This window comes from Vulpes lagopus, chromosome 7, assembly GCF_018345385.1.
Source record: "Vulpes lagopus strain Blue_001 chromosome 7, ASM1834538v1, whole genome shotgun sequence".
Lineage (NCBI taxonomy): Eukaryota > Metazoa > Chordata > Mammalia > Carnivora > Canidae > Vulpes > Vulpes lagopus.
Genome location: NC_054830.1, coordinates 78,358,789 through 78,380,530, shown reverse-complemented (window position 1 = coordinate 78,380,530; position 21,742 = coordinate 78,358,789). Strand labels below are relative to the sequence as shown.

Below are 21,742 nucleotides of genomic sequence, written 5' to 3'. Positions count from 1 at the left end.
GGATGTGGGGCCTGTGGGAGGTAATGAGATTTAGATAAGGTCAAGAGGGTGAGGCCTCCATGTTGGGCTCTGTGTCTTCATAAGAAGAGGAATAGAGTAGAGCAGCCTCCCATTCCCATCTCCTGCCGCCAACTGTATGACAATACAATAAGAACTCAGCTATCTGTAAGATAGGAAGAGGGCTCTCATCAGGAACCAAACCAGCTGGCATTTTGATCTTGGACTTTCCACCCCAGAACTGTGAGAAACAAATGTCTATTGTTTAAGCCACCGCGTCTACAACATCTTCTTACAGCAGCCTGAGCTAAGTTGACATTCCTAGGGGCCAACCAGGGCACTGCTTGAAATCTACAATCAGAAGACAAGAATAGAGGAGCAGAAGGCTGAGAATGGATGGCTGCTCCATAAAAAGGCATGTATATTCTCTCTCTCTTTTTTTTACCTTAAACAAAGGCAGTTTATTAACAGAAAATAGTTTGAAGAATCCTGTTCACAGATGGCAACCACGGTGACCCCCCTTCCTGCGGGTGCTATTGGAGGGGATGGGGGTGACATCCTCAATCCGCCCAATCTTCATTCCTGAGCAGGCAAGGGATCTGAGAGCTGATGGGCCCCAGGTTCAGGGGTCTTGGTTCTATTTCCTCCTGTGGCCCAGAGTTTGATGTGGAGAGCAGTGATGCCCAGCTCCTTGTATCTCTGGGCTACATCTTGGGCAGCCAACATGGCAGCGTAGGGAGAGGACTCATCTCAGTCAGCCTTTACGTTCATCCCACCAGTCACACAGCAGATGGTTTCCTTGCCAGAAAGATCAGTGACATGGACAAAAGTGTCATTGAAGGATGCAAATATGTGGCAGACACCAAACACATTTTCTCCTTTAGCTACTTGAGGTCCAAGACTGATGACTTGTTCTTTCTTTTCCTTTCCCGTATGAGGTGCCATTTCTGTGCAAATTCTTCCTATATTCTCAGTTCATAGATCTGAACCAATTTTCATACCTGGAACCCACTGACAGAAGAAGAGGAATGATCCCAAAACACCAACAAGTTTATAGGGTGATGAGTTCCCCATTCCTCTCCCAAGAGCTCTAAGCACATTTACTGAGGTGATTGTTTACTGGTCAGCAGGACACAGTCTCTGTCATGGTTACTCGAGTCTGTGATTATAGTGCAGAATCAGCTGTAAGGAATATGTAAACACGAGTGTGGCTGTGTTCCAAGAATACTTTATGGACACTGAAAATCAAATTTTATATCATTTTCATGTCACAAAATATTCTGATTTTTTCCCTAACCATTTAAAAATATAAAAACCATTTTTGCCTTGCAGGCAATACAAAAATGAGCAATGAGTTGGATTTGAATCACAACCCTTAATTTGGTGATTCTTAATCTAGTGTGTTGACATTTGTTAACTTAACATTTTTGAGAATCACTGACTAACTATACTTCCCTTGTCTATGCTGCTCAGGTTCATTCTTGTTTGAGGACAAAAGCCTTTTCTTATGTCTTTTTCCCACCCACCCCCAATCTTGTTTTTGAGCTTTCAAGAAATCTGGAACCAGTTAACTTTATAAACTCTCTACCAAAGTATGACCTAATTTTACTTTATTACGTGGAGCAGTTTTCTTTCCATTCATCCATCACAACCTTTACCACCGTCCCCCACTCCCCAAAACCAAGCTCTGGGCCTTGCCTTTAGATAACAAGGATCTGATAGTGTGTTTTCCCAAACAAAGCAATTATCCACTAAGGTGAATTTAGCTTTCATCTCTAAATTACAATCATGCTGGCAAGCATTTAATCCCTACCACACATGGCCAACTTGAGCCTCACCACAATTCTATGTGGATGGAGAATAACAAACTGGAGATTTTGTGAAATTGCCTGGAGACTCTAGCATCACGCCAAATATTTCAATAGATGGAAAAAGCGGAAGCATAAAACAAGAGTGGCTATTATTGTCTTCCCTGTTATTATCCTGTCCATAGAAAATGATTCAACCAGCCCTGAGGGCTGCACACTCAATTGTCTTCAGAGGCCAGATTGGTCCCAAAAGAGACTAGGTATAGGAAAATAGGGAATGTTGGGGATGAGGCCAAACTAAACATGTACTTCTCATTTCAACACATTCAAAGTAAAAACATAGCCTTGAATAGTAGTATGATCATGAAATAAAACACATTCATGGAACAGATGTAACTCTTAGGCCATCAGCTTGCAACCTCTGCATCCATGTTTATCATTTATCTAGCTCATTCTTGCACAAGGCTACAAAGAGCAATATCCTGAAAAGCACCCCCTTGTACTCCCTGAATCCAATCCTTTCACTGTAAAGAGCAGCAAACGGAAGCTCATATCAGGGAAGGGACTTGTCCAAAGCCATACAACCAAGCTGCTATAGCAGAACTGGGATTCAAATACAGTTTATCCTAAGTCCCAAGCCATTGCTCCCTCCTTCCTTGCATCCATCTAAAGAGTCCAAAACAAGACGATGCTAAGGCTGGCAGAGTGAAGCCTGTAGCTGTTCATTCTGGCTGTATCACTTAATTAATTCACCCACCAATTGGCTGAGCAAATGAAAAAAATGAGTCAGCTGGCATTATGAGTAAGCGGCTCCAGCTGTCTCCCGCCGGCCAGCGCTGCCCTATATTTGAAGGTCAGACATCAGAGGCCCAGCTCTCTATGTGGAATTTAACCACCGGGGCCCACGTGATTCAGGAAGGGGAATTGATACTCACAGAGTCTGGGTCCCAGGTGATCAGAGCCATGTAGCCACCTCCCTACCCTACTGCATAGAGCTCAGATGATTTAAATATCACAGCCACAGGAGCCAGACACACTTTTCAATGTCACCCCAATTAGGGGGCTTGCAAGGTTGGATGGGCCCTTAAGGGAAGCACCAGGGACACCTGCTAGATGAGAGAATGAGAGCTCCACAGTCACTGAGACTCAGCACCCAAATATTCTCCTAAGGAAAATGGGAAACTTTGGAGTCCAGCTGTGCTATGGGATCCTAAGCAAATTCTGGCACTTCTGTTGGCTGCTGCTGTTAAATGGACTGTTAGGATCCTTGCTGTGCATATTGGACCATGTTCTCATGTGGAACAGGAGCCATAGTGAAGGTGAAAATATCAGATGAATAAGAAAGCAGTGAAGAATTTTGACTGTTACTATGAACGGCCCATAAGGTGGCAGTTGAGTGGAAAGGACTAGTAGAAATCTTTTCTGAGGAATAAACTGGTGGTTGCTATTATTGCCATCTAAAGGGCTCTATTCCAGGAGAGGGGAACAGTTGTGTCTTGTGGGGCCCCAGAGGCAGACTGAGGAAGTTGAGCAGCAGACAGTTTGGGGAAAAATAGGAGGAAGACTTTTGTAACAGAGCTATGCGAAGACAGGAGTGGCCAGCACAAGACACAATGAACTCTCCATGGCTGCATGGATCCGATTAAGGCTGGCTGAGCATTTGCTGTGAGAGCACCAAGGCATCTGATAGGAGGAGGTGTACAGTGAATCACCTATTGGGTCTCTTCCAGGCCTCATGCTCTGAATTTCAGATTTGGTGAGAGGTACTTGGGGATGGGGAGTAGTGGGAGGCAGTAAAGGAAAGGAAGTTAAACTAGGAATCAGGAGCTCTGTGTCCAGGCCAGGCTCTTGTCCAACTTGTTGGACTCCCCCTTGCCCTCTGTCCAGGGGGTTCTGTAGCCTAAGAGGAATGGCTTTGCCAAGTCAGTGCATCTGGGACTCTTTACCAGTTGCAGATACCTTTTCAGGTGGCCTCTGATATGGAAGGCCACACTTAAGACTGGGGCACGTTGTTTGCTTCTTCTCTCCTGGGGACCTTCGTGGTCCCTTCTTGCTGTGTTGGTTGGAAGAGCACCATTTGGAAGCCATGACTTAGAGACCAAAAGCTCTTCAGCTATGGCAGTCCATGAGTTTTCCATAGGATTAGGATTGGGTTTCAGGATCAACTGGGAAGACAGAGCCCCCTCTTCACAGACTGTCAGTTTTGTCACCTAGCTGCAGCCCTCTCACAGCCCTATCCCCAGTTCCTCCTCAGTGTCCATCTCCACTGCCCTGAAAACCAAAGGTGGGAGTGTGGATTTGCATAGGAAGTGACTTGATTAGCACCCTGGCTCTGTCAGAGTTGTAGGATAAAAGGAGAGTGTCAGAATTATGATAACATGTCCATGTCCCTGGGGAAATCAGTCTGTTTTGATATCCTGGGCTTGCAATTAGTCTGTGGGGAACCAAAACCCTGTGATTCCTGCCTTGTTTTAACAGTCCTGAAGTGCAACAGCATAGACAGCAGCCCTAACTTGGAGGTGGGGAGTGAGAGATGCAAATGAAGCTTGATAATGTGAGGTCAGTCCCTTCCAGTGCAAAGCACACTTCAATTCCCAATTTATAACTCCCCGCTTCGTAGGTGATCTTTGGGGATTTGAAGACAATTAATCACCCCAGATCATCTATGAATCTCAACTTACCTGTCAGCATATGCATTTTCCCCTCTGTGAGCTCCTTGAATACAGGGATGGTGTAGTCTCTGAGGTGGAGGCTGGAGGGGCTCCACCCAGTGCCCCTCAGAGGCCCTTTACCAGTCTGTACATTGCCCTCCTCCCCTGAATCCTGTGTTCTTTTGCTTCTAGTGGCCTATACCTGTGACTCCCGTTCTATGGCCCCAGGCTACCAGGAATCTCTTCCCCAAAGAGCAGACAGACCGAAGTGTCTGGGAATTTAGCTTTCCCGTAGCTAATGACTGGCAGGTGCCCAGCTCCCTGGTCTTGGGACAGGACAACCCAGAGGCGTGACTTACACTCCAGAGCACCCAGTTGGATCAGGTCAAAGCTACTCTGTGTGGCACAGAAATCAGCCTCCACGCCCCAGTACGCTGCGGCCATTAACCCTTCCTGTAGAAATTCTGGAGTTGCCACTATCAAGGTCCACTACCATGGATGGTTTCCGGGAAGTGGTGGCTTAATGGGTAGGCCTAGTGAGATCAGGTGATGAGGCATGTGTGAAGGGAGTGGGACTCACAAAGGCACAGGGTGGGGAAGAGGGGGCTGAGTGGTGGGGCTTACCTTGGGGGCAGTGAGAAGACAGAGAAAGGCAGGTGAAGAGGGATGGAGAAGGCTAAAGACTTCAATTGTCAGGGTAAAATGTTTTAGATTTATATTCTAAGGCAGTTTTTTGCCCTACATTCCTTAGCGTCCAAATCCTTTAGAAAAAAGAACATCTTACATCAATCCCTTATTATAAAACAGATAATAATGGCTAAGAGTGGCTAGTTTCCAAGTGCCTTACATGGATTGATTCCCTAAGTTCTCACAATATCCCTACTGGGCAGGCAGTATTGTCATACCTGGTTTACTTTGGTTAGAGGGTCAGGTGGGCTTTGAACCAGGCATCCCAGTGTCAGAGCCTTCTGTGCTCAAGCACTGTGCTATGATCCATTCACCATCTCTGTTTGGAGTGGGGCTGGGGGCTGGTGCTCTGCTTTCTCAGTCTCCCCATTCCCTGATGGTAGACCACCAGGCTCCCCCATGTGACATGGTGGCTCCAGGGAGAAGGATTTTAAACTGCAACTATTATTTATAATAGTTTATAATTTATAGTCCTAGGTGTTCTAATCCACCCCAGGATTTGAAGGAGGGAATTTAGTTACAGATTAGCACTGCATGGAGAAGGATGGATGGTAGAGGGAGGAAGGGGGTCCCACTAAGAGAGAAGAGGGTGGACCAGGTGAAGGCAGGAGGCAGAGCTGGGCCTCTTTATAGCTGGAGGTCAGGGGATCCCCCTTTTATGCCCAGCCCTGCTGCTGACTCTGCTGTCCTGAGTGAACAAACCTCTGTTCCTCTCTGGGGTCCGTTTCTCAATTGTATCACCATAGGGTTGGACTAGGTTAGTGGTTCCCAACTGTTTCAGCAGTAATATTCAAACACATTTGTCAGTGGAAGTCCATTACCTAAAACCGACAAGAGTGACATTATAAATTTATGTTTCATTTCTAATGTATAAGCACTACTTATTATAAAGTCAACCAATGAGAATAATGAGGCTATTTTAGTAACCCAAATAATTTGAAATCAGGCATTATAAATAATAGTTGCAATCCAGTATCCGTATCAATATCCAATTTATTTCAGTATTTAGATTTGGTTTCACTGTATTATTAAAATCCTGTTCCAACCTGAATAGTAGTTGCAAATGGTAACAGATTTTCAAAACACTTTACCTTCCAATCTCAGAACATTCTCCAATTAAATTGATCCAGAAACTTCAAGAGGACTAATAGGCAATTATTTTGTTTCAGGGTTGAATTATTAATAATACCTAAGTCCTGCTCTCATTCCTTAAACAGTATTAAATTTGGAGAGAGATGATGAATAGTTTTCTTCATTTAAATATTCATTGTCTGGTAGAAAAATACTTTTCAAATGCAGTTTGAAGGGTGTCCAGGGTTGTCATTTAAGGAAAACCTCACGTGTCAGTGCCCATCTCTGACAGCTCTTCACTCACAATTTCCAAGCAAATTTATCTTGTTTTGCATGTCAAATCCAAGCTTCTCCAAAACATATTATCTAGAATGGTAAGCAGAGTAACCGTGGGACCATACTGAGCTCGTTATCAGATCAAACAAGAAGTGCCTAAACTTCCACTCAGCAATAGTCCCCACAGGATAGTTTCAGACTTCCGGCACTTTTACCCACTCCCCTGTTACTCTGCAGCCCATCTTCGATGCCCAGAACAGGCCTCTGACTGTGCTAGACATTTAATTGGGCGCTATACGTGAATCACCTAGGACGACAGGACACAGGGACTCACCCAATGAGAGCAGTACAGCGAGGCAGGTAAGCGACCTTCCCAAGCAATGGGGCATCTGCTTTGAATCCACATGGGAGCCCAGGCTCACCGTGGAAGCTTCAACCTGGGGGTAATATAGAATCTCACTGTGCAGCATGTTGGCTAGCCCCCATGAACTAAAATTTGAAAGCATGCACTACATTTTTGTTTCAAGATTTAAAATAATTTAGGATGTATATTTAGACAGTGCTTCGTGAAGTTAGTAAAGGTCTTCTTTGGATCCTTGTGGGCACTAAAAATCCCAGTGGGAAACCATAAGCCTTGGCAATCTCTCAAAGGCCCTTCCTGGGCCAACATCTGAGGGCTAGCCAGCCCTTACTGGGCACCAGCATTGTCAATAACTGATTCTGTTTTATCCTCCCATCCCCCAACCCTGGATGTTTCCAGGAGTAGAAAACCAAGCCCTCCTGGTCCTCCCCGCCCCCCGCCTGTGGGATTCCCTTCTAGGAAAGTCATTACTGCCTCTCTTGGTTGGCTGCCAGCTCTAAAGTGTCTTTTTAATTGCATCTAATTTGGCCTCATCTCATTAAATCCTTAATTTAAACCGGAGCGATCCCTCCAGCTCTGGCTGCCTAATGACAAAGGGGCCCGCACTCCCTTCCCCCTTCAGCACGGCTCCCCCGGTCAGGGCTGCTCTCATTTCCAGGTGGTCTCTCTGGGAGGCTTCTGACAAGTGGCTGTCGTCCTCACCATGCTGAGTGTGGAGCAGAGCCAAGAGGGCTTCCCAGGAGCAGTAATTACTGGTAAAGGCTCAACCCTCCACCCCGCCGGTGCCCCAGCTCAGAGGCTCAAAGTCACTGCAGCAACAGCATCCAACTCTAGTGGTGCAAGAATAAGAGCATGACAAGGAGAAGACACTGAAATTAAACAATAATAAATCCATGATAATTGCAGAAGCCAGGACATCATGTTTTAGATACATTATCTCATCAGGGAAGATGTCATTGGCTTTATGCAGTAGGTAAAGAAATTCAAGCTCAAAAATGGAAAACAACAGGCCTCAGGATATAAACACCATTTTGCCTAGCCTCAACGGGAGGCCATCTTCATTTCCCCAAGTCCCACCTCATCTCCACCTGGTCTCACCCTTGGTCACTTCTCTTCAGCCACCTAGCCAGCTCCATGCTCCTCAGTTATGCTAGCACACTCCTGCCTCAGGACTTTTGCACTTGCTGTCCCCACTGTCTGGAGTGCTCTTCCTCTATGTGGTTATCTGGCTCACTGCCTCTTTTCCTCAGATATCAGCTCAAACCTCTTCTCTTCAGAGAAACTTTTCTTGACCTCCACCATCACCCCTTCTTCATTCTCTATGTTCTTATCCTCTTTTGTTTTTGTTCTTTGTTTTGTTTGTTATTGCTTGTGACACTTATGCCTAGTCTCTACTAGATTATATATTTATGTTTTGAAAATAAAGCACTGTGAAAGTAGAGAGGTTTTATGTCCTCTTTACTGCTGTTATGCCTACTACCTAGAACAATGTCTGGCACATGCTAGGTCTTCAATTTGTATTTACTGCTTGAATCCATCATGGCAATGTTAACCATTTTAGGAGGATGTATACATTCTAGCACTTCTCAACTCCAATGGTTACCAGGTTGAGGTCTCCTCTTTCTCTGAATTGATTCCACCAAGGAGAGGCCAGAAGGATATTTTCCTGGGAATAATCCCCAAAACTGTAGCCTAGGGACTTTAGGGTCAGGTTTAGGGTTGAGGTTTGCTGCATTGATATGGACCTTGGGAAGCTGGTTGCTATAGAAACACCTATTGCTTCGTAGAGTCTTGCCACAGAGTAAGCTTCAAGGCTGCTCTGAGCTCTCTGCACTGCTGGGATCTGAGATAGAGGCACCAGGGCTGAATTAGAATAGATGAGCCTCTAATTTAGTTCATTCTGGGCAAATGCCCTCACCCCTCTGAGCCTTGGTTTCATCATCTGTAAGATGGGGCTCATCACACACACTTCACAGGACTATAGGGAGGAATAAGTGAGATGATGGGTGTAAAGGGTGGCGCCCATTTCAACAAATTCCAGCCTCATTCCTGGTTTTATAAAACTTCAAGAAAGGGGTGGCCCCGGTGGCGCAGCGGTTTAGCGCCGCCTGCAGCCCAGGGTGTGATCCTGGAGACCCTGGATTGAGTCCCACGTCAGGCTCTCTGTATGGTGCCTGCTTCTCCCTCTGCCTGTGTCTCTGCCTCTCTCTCTGTCTCTATGAATAAATAAAATCTTTAAAAAAAAAGTCAAGAAAACGGGAAACTGATTTTATAAAATTCAATATTTCCTTTGAATGTAAACCTGCCAAGGACTGTGAAGGTCTGAGATTTCCCCCTACTTGAAAGCTAGCAAACCAGCCTGCTACAGTTACATGGAGGGTGGCAAAAGATATGAGACTCCTGGGTCAGAGACAAAAAACTTTGTTGTCCATGGTGTAGCAAGCAGCATGAGCTTCATGGTCACGTCAGTTCCCTTACTCCCTAAATCCCACGGGGGAAGCAGAGCAGCCTCTAAAGGGGCCACTAAAGGTGTGGTACATCAATTCTGTTTTTTTTTTTTCTTATTATTAGTGAAGTAAAACATCCTATTAGAAAACGTTCATTAGAAATCTGTTACCAAAGATTTAGTGAATTTCCTTCTAGTCATTTTCATATAGACACCCAATCACCTAAGCCAGAGCCTGGGGTGGCTTATCCTTTTGCTATCCCTCATAGCCTGTATTTCTTTCAAAAACCTGAATCAGGGGCTCCTGGGTGGTGCAGTCAGTTAAGTGTCTGATTCTTGGTTTCAGCTCAGGTCATGATGTCAGGGTCGTGAGATCGAACCCTGGGTCAGGCCCTGCACTGAGTCAGCTTAGGTTTCTCTCTCCATCTCCCTCTCCCTCTGCCTCCCCCCCTCACGGCCCATGCATGCTCTCTCTCTCAAGTAAATAAATGAATCTAAAAAAACCCCACAAAACCTAAATCAGTAAGACAAATCAGGGTATTTCACTTTTTCTAACTCACACTCACAGCTTCCACCTCTTCCCTACCTCTGCCAGGATGCCGGGACATTCAGACTCAGGCACTTCAGAAAATGCGGAGCACCTCACCCTCCCTGGGCCCCCAAATTGCAGGGAGAAGGGGATAATGGCCCCTAGCCCAGCCTGTCTGTCGCGGCTGCCCTGCTGGCCTGTAGGTGTTCACCACCAGCTGCCCTGTGGTCTCTGAACCTGGGTATTGTGAGGACAGAGTCCAGCCGCCTTGTGGGCACTTAGCCATCGCCTCCAAGGACTGCCATCTCCCTTGGCATTTTGGAAAAGTGGGTCTGTGCCCCAGCTTCTCACAGCTCTGCTGGGGCATCTCCGCTCTCACAGCTGGCTCCTCTCTCCCTGCCTCCCTGTGTGAATCCCTCTAGCAACTCAGAGTTTGGAAAACAAAGGCCAGGTGGGAACTGATGCCTGCAAGCAGCTCTTCCAGAGTCCATGGAGAGTAAAGGCCAGGTTTCTTCTTGGAAACAGGAGGGAAAAGACAGAAGAAACACAGGCAAATATCTAAATGCATTATCTGCTAGAAATGTGCACATACAATTAAAAAAAAAAAAACCACAAGCTTCTGTCTCATTCCTTTGACAATGCGGAGCGAATGCCCTTCCTTCCTGCAGGTGGATGAACACTCAGAAAATCCTCATCTTTCCTTGATCCTCCAGCGTAGCAGAGCAGGGATGGAGCTCTCCCTCCCCTACAGGCTGATGAAGAGGCAGGTAATGAGGCTCTGGGCTTCGCCTTCACACTTATTCCTGATAATTGAGCACCACTTTCAAGAGCAGGTGGGTCCTGATGCAGTAATTGGCAGGAGGCAGGGCCAGTCTCCCAGGGATTGGAAAGGTGTTAATTGCTCTTCCCCTTCCCCAGGTGGATCCCTACTAAGGGGAGAACTTAAAGCCCAAGTGATGTCCAAGAGACGCCCCAGTGATGCGGAGGGCAAAGGTTTAATGCTTCCCTTGGTACTGTAAGAGGAGTAAGATTGACAGGAATTCTGAAGAACTTGCTGAGGTCCCTAGCTGAAGAGTGGGAGAGCTGAGACATAGAAGCCAGGACTGTGAGACTCCCTAGCTTGTGGCCTGACCACCCTACTGTCCTGTTTCTTGCAGAATGGATTGAAGGGAGGGAATGCGCTCAGGTGACTCCCAAGTCCTTTCCAGGTGAGCTCTGCAAGTCTGCCAGCCTGAGGAACCAGAGCAGGATTCGGGGCTGAGTCCCTTTCACTGAAGGCTTCCTTAGAGGAAGTGTTTGTTCAGGGCATTGTTCTCTCTTAATAACACTCCACACCCAACACATTTTATTCATTGGAAATTACCTTCGGTCCAACATTTTATCAGCCTGACCCACAGAGTAGTTGGAAACAGGAGGATTTCCCTCCAACAATCAGTGCTAGAGAGAATAAATTATGCCCCCCGTCAGAGGGCGCGGTGGCCTGGGTCTGCAGCATGTGGAAATGCCCAGGCAACGTTCCAGTGGCAGCTGAGCATCTATCGGTGTTCCGTTCTGTGGGGGGAGCAGCTGCCAGGTCCGGAGAGGGACAGCGGACCCCGCCTCAGTCACCACGGGCATATGTGTGTGCAGCTTGCAGCACCCCAAGATTGAAGAAAGCACTTAGAGACAAGAGGCCTCTCTTAGGGGCTTGGGCTCTGCTCTCTACCCTCACCCCAGCCAGAGCCCTGGGGGTGGTGTATGCCTCATATTCCCTTCCCAGTCAGTGCTAGGTGCCAGCATCACACCTGTGGCCTCTGAGAATTCTGACCCCACCAGTATCTTACTTAGGTCATTATCTCAGAATCTCCATAGCAGCCTCCACCCTGAAGCCCCTGACCTCAGTTTACCTCCTCCTATCATACTCCCTTTGTAGCCAGAATAATCTTCATGAAATTCAAGTCTGACCTGACTGCCCCTTGTCTAAAGCCCTTTTGTGGGTCCCCATACAGAAGTGTGCATACAAGGCCTTCCCGTGCTGGCCTCTGCCTCTCTCTCCTGCCTCACTGCTCATTTCTACCCACTGTGTTCTCCAAACATACCACACCATCTCCCACCCAAGCCTTTGCTGCTCTTGTTCCTATTGCCTAGAACATTCCTCCTACTCTAGAAGCCCAAATCCTACTTACGTGTCAAGGACCTCTACTAATGGTACTTTCAAACCTTCCTGGGAAGACTGACTCCTTGTCTTTTTATTCCAGCTTTGGGACTTCTATGTCTGTAGTAAGTAGAATAAACCTGAAACCTTTGAATATATTACCTTATGGCAAAAGGAACTTTACAGGTGTGATTAAGGATATTGAGATGGAGAGAATGGCCTGGATTATTTCAGGTGGGTCCAATTACTCATACAGGTCCTTATAAGAAGGAGACAGGAGTGTGAGAGGCAGAAAAGGTATGTGACAATGGATGCAGAGGTCAAGTAATGGTAGGGCAAGGAAGGCAGGCAGCCCCTAGGAGCTGGAAAAAGGCAAATAATTGAATTCTCTGTCACAGTCTCCAAAATGGACCACAGTCTTCCCGAGTTCCTTGATTTTAGCCTACTGAGACTCAAATTAGACTTTTGACCTCCTGCACCAAGATAATATATGCGTGTTGCTTTACATCACTAAGTTTGTGGTATCTTGTTACAGCAGCCATTGAAAACTAATACAACATCATATTGGAGGTGGTTGTTCATGTGGCTCAGTCCCTGAAGACAAAGGACACAGGCTGGGGTTGGTCCTCCCCTGTATCTCTAGCTCCCAATACAAGGTCTGCCACAGAGATGATGCTTCCCAAACACTGGATGAGTGGATGAGACATTTCCTTTCCCTGGCACCAGCGGACCCACTGTGGATATCAGGCCTTTGAGGATTCTTGGGCTGAAACGAAATGGAGTCAATTTCACTTCACACCTAGAAAGCATGGTTCCCTGTGCTATTAACCCCATCCTCTACCCTGCCACATACGAAAAAATTATTATGTTGCTCCAAAGGCATCCTCCCTTGGCTATGAGATCACTTAGCCTTCCGACCCCTGGCTTACTTCTAGCAACCCCCATGTATATCAACAAGAACATTAGGCTCCCAGGTTCATGGAACATTAGGGCTGCAGGAGCCTGTGGAATCTCACTTTCCACTATTTACAGATGGGGAGACTGGAGCTGAGAGAGGGAAGGAGCCAAGGTGGTCAAACTGTGGCACTGCAGAGTTAGGGGGAAAACCCAGGCCAGGCCTCTTCACCAGCCCGTCTCTAGAACCCATATGCTAGTATCAACATCCGTATCCCAACATCCCCAGTTGAAGAAACTGAGGCACAGAAGTTAAATCACTTGTCCATGGTCAGCTAATTAGCAGTGCTGATTTGAATATATCATTACTCCAGAGTCTCCTCTCCATCTCTGCACTATACTGACAGATGAGAAAACTGAGGCCCAGAGTGGGTTCAGACAGTGGTGGCTGAAGAGAAGTCAGATTATGGCTAAAGTTCAAACCAGAGCTCTCCAAACCCACAAGGTAGGACGTGCTTGGGCTGAAAGGAGGCCTTGGTGTTTGCCTTCTTCAATTAGGCTGTTTGCTTCTCTGAGTCCAGGGGATAATTTAACTAATGGTGCTGGTTTTCTGACACTATCGATCGGTGAAGATTAAATATGTTTGTCACAGTCAAGTGAACTAATCACTTTATTGTATTTCAAATACTAATTTCATCAGATAGATGTTGGGGGGGTGACCCGAGGGAGGTGCAGGGAGACCAGCACATGCACAAATCTGGGCAGGCAACAGTGCAATCGATGCCGCCAATCTGCCAAGAGGTATCTGGGATATCAGGTTTTCTGGAGGCCTGCAGCTGTACTGCTCACACAAGAGGAATCTGCATTTTCCCTGGCCTCCTTCATCGCTGTTCCAGGCCCTTGTGAAATTTCTCAGGAGAGGCAATTTCTCAAGCATTATTGGAAAATGGTAGATGTTTCCAAATAGCTATCCTAAATCACCCCCTAGCAACTAATCCCACAGCCTCTCTGACACTGCTGGATGCAAATGCTCCCTCTCTGAGCCATTAGCCATCCCAGGAACCACCAATTCATGGCAAAACCTGAAAATGAACTAATCCGTCTTTCAGGTTTGGAAAGGCTTTGCCATTTCCATAGCTCAGCATGTTGGACAAGGAGACCCAGGGCTTATTAAATCATTCCCTGGCCCTGGCGCAATTGGATAAACCTCCCTCCTTGTGAGGGAGAGTAAGTATGTACACTTGGACACACACACACGTGCATGCATCATGCATGTGCATAGCACACAGATACAAACATGTACACACACATAAGCACACACACATGCCTTCATGAACATACATACAGACCCGAATGCACAGCCCTACAGATGCATACTCATGTACATGCACATGCACATTCATGTGCACACACTCACAAACAAGATTCAGAAGTTCCCAAGGGGCAAGATGTTTTCTAAACACAAGAGATTGGTTTGTCCTCCTGCTCATAGAAGCACCTGCAATAACCTAAGTGACAGTGAAGATGAGGTCAATTTCCCTGGACACGAGCCCACCACCAAATCCATTTTCTTATTTTGGGAGATTTAATCACATCAAGCAGAGGCCATCAGTTGTAGCCACTGCAGCTAAAGTATTTGTCTTGCACACTTTTTCTGAAGCTTGATCTTGTGTGTTGATGAGTCAAGGGAAGGGGCTGATTCCCAATTAAAGTCAGGTGCTGAGGAGTGGCCCACACAGTCCTTGTGAGCACCTTCATGAATGGCCTCAATAAGAAGAGTCCTTTCCAAAGGAAAACACATGCTTCTGCCTGGAAGAGCCTTCCATAGCTGCTCACAGACCACCACAGACTGTCTTAATATTCTTCACCAGAGCACCATCACCAGAGGATGGTCCTTTTTTATGGGCTGATGCTTTACATCTGTACAGCTTTTTTTCCCCCAAGATTTTATTTATTCATTTGACAGAGAGAATGAGTGTGCACAAGCAGGGGGAGCAGCAGAGGGAGAGGGAAAAGCAGGCTCCCCGCTAAGCAGAGAGCCCAATGTGGGGCTCTATCCCAGGACCCTGGTATCATGACCTGACCAACTGGTATCATGACACTTAACCAACTGAGCCACCTAGGCCCCCCCTGTACAGCTTTCAACAGCAACTCTGAAGTAGGTAGACTTTGGAATTTACCACCCTTATTTTATAGATGTAAAAACTAAAGCCCAGAGAGTGGAAGAGGCTCCCTAAAGGCATCTAGACAATCATTGGTGAATCAGAACTAGAGTTTGGGCGTCTGATTCCAAGACTAGCACTTTGTAAATCTCTGGGCACTCTGCCCAAGCTTTCAGAGCCTTGCAAAGCTCCGCCTTTCATCATGTCTCTGTTCTGTGACCAGTCTTCTACTCATTGCTAGATTTGCTGACTACAGTTATCCCCTTGAGCAGAAGCCCCCAAATATTAATATTGTCAGGGCTGGTATCAAAATAAAGGCTGCCTGTGGGGTTGGGTTGAGTAGGACAAGACCCATGTTCTTGCCAGGCAATCTCTATTTTTAGAAGCTTGTTTTGTGACATATAATCTGTGAGATCTGGAGCTTTCATGAAGCTCTTGTTCGAGCTCTGGGAGACACATCCTTCCCTAGGAATCCTACTGGGTTAAACAAGACAGAAAAAAACTAGTGGCACCTCCCCAAGGAAACATTGAAAGAACAACAACCAACAGATTTGCTGAACGTTCCGAATCTTTGAGCATTATTAAGATGGGGAGAACTGTGTGCTGTGTAACCTGGTCTTCAGTTTCTTTTCATGCAATGTAACTCCAGATGTTTTACCCCCTAAAAGGATGTTTTTCTACATGACAGAGTACCCAATTTGCAAAAAATATCCTGGTGCCTACCCTGAGCCAGCAAAACATCGGCAGCATGCCAACCCCCAATGCATTTGTTAAAAGCCAGACCTAGGAAATGTTCCACGTGGGTTTTGAGGCCTGGCAGATTTGTAATCAGAAGACCTGAGTTCTAGCTTCTGCTCTGCCTTCAACTTGTTGAGTGAGTGGTCTGAGGCCCACAGAGCATAAGGCTGCAGGCTCTTTGAGCCAAGAAGAATCAAATCTAATAAGATCAAGTGCATCTGAACTCAGACTAGGCAGGGAGAAAACACTGCAGTAATCATGTCCAAAATCTCCTGGTCACAGTGTCAGGGAAGGAAGTATTCTCTTTCCATTGTCTTGTCTGTGCAGACTCCTGGGAGCTGCTGGCCTGTGAGGTGCCCATAGTTTTACAGGCAGGGCCTGGAGGGCACAATGAGGTCCTTGGGCAGACTGGCATTGACGTGTGAGAATGGCCACCAAGTCCCCTTCTCTGATCTCAGCCACTGGCCTTCTCTGTCATGTGTACTGCTGACCACTCAGACTTCCCAAGCCTCTGTACTCCCTTGGCTCCCAAGACGCCATAGGATCCAGGTACCCTCTCTCTCTGGCTGTTCCTTCTGTGCAGCCTCTTTCCTCTAGCCTCTTCCTTGAAGGTTGGTGTTCTCCAGGAGCATCTCTTTTTATCAGCTAATCAATCAATGAAGTTTATCTATCTACTCTCTGAATCATCTCACCCACTCCCATGTAATATGCCCTTGACACTCCAGCTCCAGATTTACCCACCTATCTCTCTATTTAGCGTCTCCATTTGATACTCTGCAGAGATTTTTTCCCACATGCTGATTCCAAGAGCAGACAGTGTCTGGCATTGATTCAGCAGCTCCAGCATGTCAGTCATCCCATCTGCATTCTAGATAGGAAGAAAGAAGATGTGAAGAAGGGCAAAAGGGCTTTCCAAAAAGTGTTCCAATAAGCTCCACCCAACAGCTTCCACTCACATCTCTTGGACACTCTCTCGTTCAGAGTAGTAGAGTATCCTATCTACACACAGTTTCAATAGACATCCTCATTGTGGGAATAAGAGAAAGCAAAGGTATAAGAGGAGACCTCTCTCCTGACCGCACCATGCTTCTCCTCACCACACCTCATCTATATCCTCATCTCTCCCAGTCCCCCCAGTGCATCCCCATGCACAGCCAAAATGATCTTTCCAACCCAAAAGAACTGGTGCCATCAGTCTTACCAGCACCTTTACCAGGTGTCTTCCCCATCCTGGATGCCCCTAGGTAAGACTCTTTGGCCTGTGGGGTAAAATTGTTGGCCTGGCCTTAGAAATCCTGGAGAATTGGTATTATCTTCAGAAACTGAAAGTTGTTTCTTTGCTGCAGTGTCCTGGTGGATTTCAGACAAGGATAGTGCTGCTATTCTTGAGGGGGAAGGGCTGATGACAGGGGATTTAAAAAACAAACACATTAGCTCTGGCCAGCCCAGATAATGAATAGAGGAGAAGGTTATCTATCTCACTGATTTATATTGTTACGGTTTCTTCCATAGACCAAAGTGGGAGCGCCTTTACGTCTCCCACCCTCCACATTTGCTGCAGCAAGGGAATCACATTTTTCATGAACCATGGGAATTACTGAACAGCAGTGGTTTTATTTGTTAAGGATTGAACTTGGCCATTTCTTCTACCAGGGGCTGAGTCCTGCTGTTATGCACAACTTCTCATCCAGAGAGACACCATGGAGAATAAATCAGGACCAGAACTTAGTGTGACAGCTGCTGTCTGGCAGGGCCCTGGGGTTTGGGGGCTAATGGGGTCTCACAGCAGGGAGGAGCTGCTGCCAGCCGGCAGGGAGGAGAGGTGGGGTTGAGACTTTGAAAAACGAATGGAAGAATTTTGCCACTTCATAAAACCAACGTCAGTGGGTGAATCATAGACTGTGGAGGACTGAGAGGGCTGGCAAGGTCTTTATGATCCGTGAGCTTGGGGTTCTTAATCTGAGGACTGAAGCTAGGTTTTATGGGGGTCTGTGAACCCATGAAATCGAGTGTGATTTTTTCAGGGCATAGGTGCATTTCCCTGGGGCTATAGTTCATTGCTTTCATCAGTTCTCAAAGGTTAAGAACTGGTCTAGTTCAACTCACTCATCATATAGAGGAGAAAACTATGGGGTCCTTGGAAGAGAAGGAACCAGTCGAGTTCCCCTAGCAGAACTGGAATTATTAATCAGGAGACCCAGATTCTAAATTGGCCTAGCCAGAGTCTGGCTACATGACCTTGGGCTGGTCACCTTACCTCTCTGAGTGTTTTATTATGCATACAATTAAAGAGTTGTAGAGAAGATTAAGTAAAGGACTTAACGGATTTCAACACCTACCCACAATGTTAATATGTAATTAACTGCCAATAAATATTCTTTGAGTCACTGTGTACCTTTGAAAATCATTCTTTTTAGCTTTCACTCATTCAGCAAATATTTATTATTTCTTATATACCAGGACACTGGGTGAATAAACAGGCATTGTCCCTGCCTTCACAGAGTTGGGAGTTAAGTAGGAGATATAGTTAAGAAAACAGACCATTAAAAAAAAAAAAAGAAAAAGAAAACAGACCCTTGCTATTGCTGTAACAGTGAACTACAACATAGTCAATATAACTGTTGCAATACAGTGTGGTGAATGTCCTAACAGGGTCAACACAGAACCTGGGGGGAGCATGGGCTGGGGGCCACCAAGGGTGGGGGAATCAGGAAAGAGAGAGTTGAGAGAGTCGGGGGTGGGAAGAATCAGGAAAGGCTTCCCAGAGGAGGTAGCAATTAAGCTGAGACCTGAGGGAGAAGCAGGAATGGCCACACAGAGAGAGGGCTGGAATGTTGTGCAGAAAACAGCATATGCAAAGGACCAGAGACAAAAGAAAGCTTTTCTCTCTCTCTCTGTCTCTCTCTCTCTCTCTCTCTCGGTCTCTCTCTCTGTCTCTCTCTCATTTCTTTAAGGAAGTAAAAATAGATCAAACTTGCTGTTTTCAGCTGCTACAGGCAACCAGGAGAAGCCACGCCAAAATCAACAAGCATACCCGGCACATCTGCATCCCCTTCACCTTTCATCGTCTATTTATCTTTCCATTCATTTGTTTAATGTTGGCGCGTTTGTACATAATCATCTGCTCCTCCCTGTTGATCCAAATGACACAGCCTCTCTCTGGCTAGCCTCAAGAACTGTTTCATCGTCCCCTCTGTGGAGATGAGGATGCTGGATGGGTAATTGACTTACATCAGGTAATGCTAGAATTAGAACCGAGGCAGAGAAGTCTGGTGAGCTCATGTTATCAGAGGCAGACAATCACTGTGTGGCTTGCTGGGCTGTCCTAGGCTGGCCAAGCTCCCTGGGTCGCTGTCCTGCCAGGGACAGCCTGAGTGATCACCCCGGAGATGATTAATTCCTGTCTCTCTCAGCTGGCCCCGGATCTGCAGCCAAGTGCTGCTGTCATCTCTTTATTCTTCTGCTCCACCGTTATTGAAAATCAATAAGCCGTCTAAGCCAAATGAAGTTCAGTGACTGGGACCAAGTCCATAAATCAAATAAAAACTAAATTATATTTAAAAAGGGAAATAGAAATAAGAAGGCTGCTTCGAGGGGGAGCTGAGGCCCTGAGCGTCAGTTATTATGGAGGCAGAGAGATGAGCAAGAAGCTGGTACTATCTGGCCAGGGCTCATGGTATTGGGGCTGAAAGTGCCTCAGGGAGCACCCCGCCCTTTTCCAGATCAGAAGACTGAGGCCCAGAAAGGAGAATTTCCTCTGTGGTTGCACGGTGAGTGGCAGAGCTGGCTCCAGACCCAGGGCCCATTGATTCTCCCTCTACCAACTGGCATTCAAATTAATGAGAAACAACAGCTGACTTGAAGTGAATTTAAGAGGAAACCAAGAGAGAGGCTTTAAATTTTTATGTTGTCAAATCTATAACTCTTTTCCTTAACAGTTTCTGCCTTTAATGTTATGCTTTAAAGTCCTAAGTGAAGATGTCTGTTTTCAGGCAAGAGTAGGCAGGATAGTTTCCTGGAGTTCACATGGGGCTAGGAATTCTTCATATTCCCATCAGCTTGAGTAGATAGACTGAGGCATTGAACAGAATCTTCAAAAGGGTATTGCCTTAATAGAGGCAAAATTAACCCTAGACTAAAGGCTTCTCTGTAAGTCTCAAAAGGATCCAACTGATTTGTACTCCAGAACAAAATCCAATGGTATTTAAAGGAATACAACAAAATCCAGCAATCAACAACGTAAAATATGTAATGTCCAGCATCTAATAAAAAATCGTCAAGCAGGCAAACAAGTAGGAAAATGTGGCGCAGCACCAGATGGAAAACTAATCAGTAGAAACAAACCAAGAAATGATAGAGAATGGTGGGTTTAGCAAAGAACATTAAAATAGCTATCATGATCCATATGTTTGAGAAGGTAGAGGAAAATGTGGCCACGAAGAGGAAAGAAATGGAAGTTAAAAAAATTTTAGATCCAAATGGAATTTCTAGAAATGGGAAATACAGTATCTGAAATGAAAAAACACATGGGATGCTATTAATACCAGATTGGACTTTGAAGAAGGAAAACTACAGTTTTAGAAACTATCTAAAACAAAACATATGCTTCCCATATGATACAGCAATCACACTCTTAGGTATCCACCCAAGAGAAATGAAAACACTCAGATGAAGAATTGAATATTCACTGCTTTGTTCATAATAATAAAGAACTGGAAACAACTCAAATGTCTGTATATGGATGAAGGGATAAACAAAACGTGACATAGCCATACAATGGGATACTAGCAATATCAATTGCTAGTAGCAATAAAAAGAATGAACTACTCATACTTAGATTGCTAAGATTGCTAGTAGCAATCAGTAGCAATAAAAAGAATGAACTACTCATACTTTCAACAACACACATAAATCTCAAAAACATGCTGATTACATTTCTATGAAATTCTAGAAAAGGTAAAACTACAGGAATAGAGCAGACCAATGGTTGGCTAGGGTGAGGAATGAGAGGAAGGAATTGACTGCAAAAAGGCAAGAGAGAACATTTTGGGATAATAGGAATGTTTTCTAGTCTAATTGTGGAGATGATTACATGACTGTATTTATTTGTCAACACTTATTAAACTGTGTGTGTGTGTGTGTGTGTGTGTGTGTGTGTGTGTAGGGGATGATATTAAGTGTAGTTATAAAAAGTCAATGGGAGGATCTTCATGGTGATGGAACTGCTCAATATCTTGATTGTGCTGGTGAATACACCAACCTACACATATGGGATAATTCTGTGTGGAACTAAGTATACACACACATGAGTACAAGTAAAATCTAAATAAGATCAGTAGATGCTATCAGTGTCAATATGTAGGCTGTGATATTGTACTGTGGTGTTATAAGTTATCACCATTGGGAGAAACTCGGTAACATTTACGTGGGATCTCTGTAATATTTGTTACAACTACACATTAATCTACAATTATCTCAATAAAATTTTTAATTAAAAACTCATACAAATAGGGACACCTGGGTAACTCAGTGGTTGAGTGTCTGTCTTCAGCTCAGGGCATGATCCCGGGATCCGAGATACAGTCCTGCATCAGGCTCTCTGCAAGGAGCCTGCTTCTTCCTCTGCCTATGTCTCTGTGTCTGTCTCTGTCTCTCTCTCATGAATGAATAAATAAATCTTTAAAAAAAAACTCATACAACTAAAATTGCTAACTTATTGTATGTAAGTTATTCCTCAATGAAGCTGATTTTTAAAAAGTTCTATATGGTCCTCTAAAATAAAGTTCACATTTCTCTTTATAACCTGCTCTTTCATGAGAGCTTCAACAAGACTTTTTCTCCATTTGCATAGAAAATTGTAAATTAGGAATATTTAGGAGTTTTGTATGTTTTTTTCTAACAGCAAAAATGATTGATGATTGTTCATCCCTAAGCTATTAATAAAGATATTGTCTTGAATAAGAGTCCTAAATGACACCTAGAAAAATA

The 21,742-nt window shown here is 45.4% G+C and overlaps 1 long non-coding RNA gene and 1 pseudogene across 1 annotated transcript; both read right to left on the bottom strand.

Annotated features, from left to right (window-relative positions):
• Positions 1-291: 291 nt before the first annotated feature.
• On the bottom strand, positions 292-1,086 carry LOC121495510 (annotated as a pseudogene).
• Positions 1,087-5,709: 4,623 nt separating this feature from the next.
• On the bottom strand, positions 5,710-16,627 carry LOC121495513. Its single transcript, XR_005989009.1, has 3 exons — positions 16,496-16,627; positions 6,825-6,927; positions 5,710-5,964 (listed from the first exon to the last, which is right to left on the bottom strand). It is a non-coding gene; the product is annotated as an uncharacterized LOC121495513 (long non-coding RNA).
• Positions 16,628-21,742: the final 5,115 nt, after the last annotated feature.